Raw genomic sequence first — 2,526 nt, 5'->3', positions numbered from 1 at the left:
ATTTGGGAATTAGATAAAGTGTAGAGACTGCTTGGGCCCTGAGACTTATGATACAAGTATTTTCAAAATTACCCTAGGGAGGTACTTCTGGCTCAAAAGAATCCTGGGAAGAACGCATTTGGCAGCAGGAGATTGAAAAGTCATGGAGAAAGTAGAAGCTGGAGTATGGGGAAGGGATGAGGAAAGATCAGCACGCAGATCTGACCGCCTGCAGAGGAGGCCTGAACAGCCCAGTCGGTCCTCTCCTCTCACTGTGGTAGACTTGAACTCTGGTCCAAGTCTATCTTCATGGTGGCCGTTGTCCTGATCTATGAGCAAAGATTCAAAAGTCAGGAGACTGGCCCCACCTCTTGTCCCCAGACAGGGTGGGGGTACTGGAACCTCTCAGTACGAGGGATTCTTCTGAGGGTAAATGGAGGACATATTGAAAGTGTTTGGAGAGTGTAGTGAAAGGTACCCTGTGTTACTAATGTTTCAGATCCTGCTCTTTGGATATATATGGCACACTTTTGGGCCACAAACTCACTGTCCTCCAACTCTGTACAGTGGAAACTTACCGTATATACTTGAGTATAAGCCAAGTTTTTCAGCACGTTTTTTTAATGCCGTTTTTGTGGTAAAATGAGGTGCCTAGGCTGATTTTCGGGTCGGCTGATCCTCGAGTGTATGCGGTGTTTGGAAGCAACCACATTCACTATGTCCATGACTCTATTCTGGAAGCAGCTCATGGGCAGGAGGCATCGCATGCCTAGAATCCTTGTCGAGTTCCAGCTGTGAGGGTTTCATTAGCCTTGTTGGAATCTAGTGATAGAATTACTGTTCCTGAATTTAATTTTCTTATTTTATACCAAGCAGGGATTCTGCTTAATACTCAAAAATCACAGTTTTCATCATGTAAGGTTTAGTATTCTAAGATTTACTTTGTAAGTTGCCATGTTGTTCACCACTTTTAAATGTTGGTGGTTCAATGGATGTATGTACGGATTGTGACAAGAGTGGTATGAGCCTCCAAGAAAATGATTTATTATAAAAAAAATGTTGGTGGTTTTATTCTGCCTTTCAAGTCCTTGGCCCATCACAGTAGATGATTTGTCTGTGCCTTGTCTGGATGGTTTGATAATGCATAAGTACTATTTTCTATAACCACTTGGCTGTCTTATTATTTTCCTGCTGGAAGTAGATCATTGTAAGCCTTCCCTGCTGAGTGATGCTCGTGATTGGGCATCTGATGTTCATTTGAAGGGTTATTTCTACTTTAGGTTCTTAGCTATTGCTACTGTATCAACTCCAACATGAGCCAATTCCCTCCTTTGACCAGGCAATAGAAGCATTGTGTGATTCAAGCTGGCTAAAGAAGCCCTGATCAGAGTAAGACATTTTGCCAGCCTGGTGACTCAATGCCTAATTTCTATATGGAAGTTGGCAGTGCCGTGTGGCAGGTGTAGAAGATGTGGTGATATCTTTTCTTAACTCTTTTTTAGAATAGTGTTAGTTATCTATGTGCATTCTTTAGAACAGTGTTCACCTGGGAGCTTTAGACCAGGTACTGGCCTAGATGAATCTGGACAGCAGGACTTCAAAACTCCCAGACAAGGAAGGAAAAGGTCTAAAAACTTTCTATTAATAGGCAAACACATTGGAAAATGAGTTACTGGATTTGAAATTTGGGCCCAAAGTCTTAGGGAATATTTAGATCTTATTGGCTTAATATAATACACAAAGGCAATGTTCTGTGTACTGCTTTGGTGAGTAGCAATGAAACTTAGGAACAGTCTTCTTAGATGAAACTATTTGTTGGTCCTCAAGCAAAGAACAGTGAGACCCAAAATCAATGACTCAAGAAAACAATTAATCTAGGGATGAAGGGACCAAGCACATGATAGCCCCGAGAGCAGCAGAACTGAGGAGGCCCAGCTCCCACTACCTAGCACTCTCATCAGGACCACAGTAGACGATCCTGACCTAGAGGAAGAAAATATACACCAAAAGTCAAAATAGTAAAAAAGACCAGTTACTGGTCTGATACCGACTGCTGGAACTGCCAAGACTGTGATCTTAGACAAAATTCACATCTGGAAGTGAACCTACCCCTGAGGGTACATTTTCAGCCAAACAAAAGACAGAACTATAAAGTCATGAATAACACCAGGGAGGAATGTACTCCTGAGTAAATCAACTATCTAAGACCAAAGGGGTAGGATTGGCCCCCAAACGAAGCTCAAAGGGCAGCAAGAGGCAGAAGAGAAGGGCAATTAAAAATGGAAATGCAGGGAGGACGTGGGAAGAGTGCTATTACTTTGAGGTGACTGCAACCTATGCCACAAAAAATTGTGTACAAGTTGTTGACTGAAAAAACTAATTTGCTCTGTAAACTGTCACCTAAACTACAATAAGAATTTAATAGAACCCCCTCCCAGGGGGACGAATCATGGAAAAGTTGGGGAGAGGTGACTGAGGATGATGCAAGATATAGAAAAAATAATCTAGAACTTATCAAGGGTTCGTGAGGGCGTGTGGGCGGGGGAG

The 2,526-nt window shown here is 42.5% G+C and overlaps 1 protein-coding gene across 1 annotated transcript in view; it reads left to right on the top strand.

Annotated features, from left to right (window-relative positions):
• OCA2 (OCA2 melanosomal transmembrane protein) overlaps window positions 1-2,526 on the top strand; it is a 178,919-nt gene that overhangs the window by 49,255 nt on the left and 127,138 nt on the right. The gene's annotated exons all lie outside the window — the stretch shown is intronic.

The sequence above is a fragment of the Echinops telfairi genome, unplaced genomic scaffold (assembly GCF_000313985.2).
Source record: "Echinops telfairi isolate 266 unplaced genomic scaffold, ASM31398v2 ScPeMD7_7475;HRSCAF=8513, whole genome shotgun sequence".
NCBI lineage: Eukaryota > Metazoa > Chordata > Mammalia > Afrosoricida > Tenrecidae > Echinops > Echinops telfairi.
Note: the sequence above shows the minus strand (reverse complement) of the source record. Positions and strands in the feature narration are given on the sequence as shown.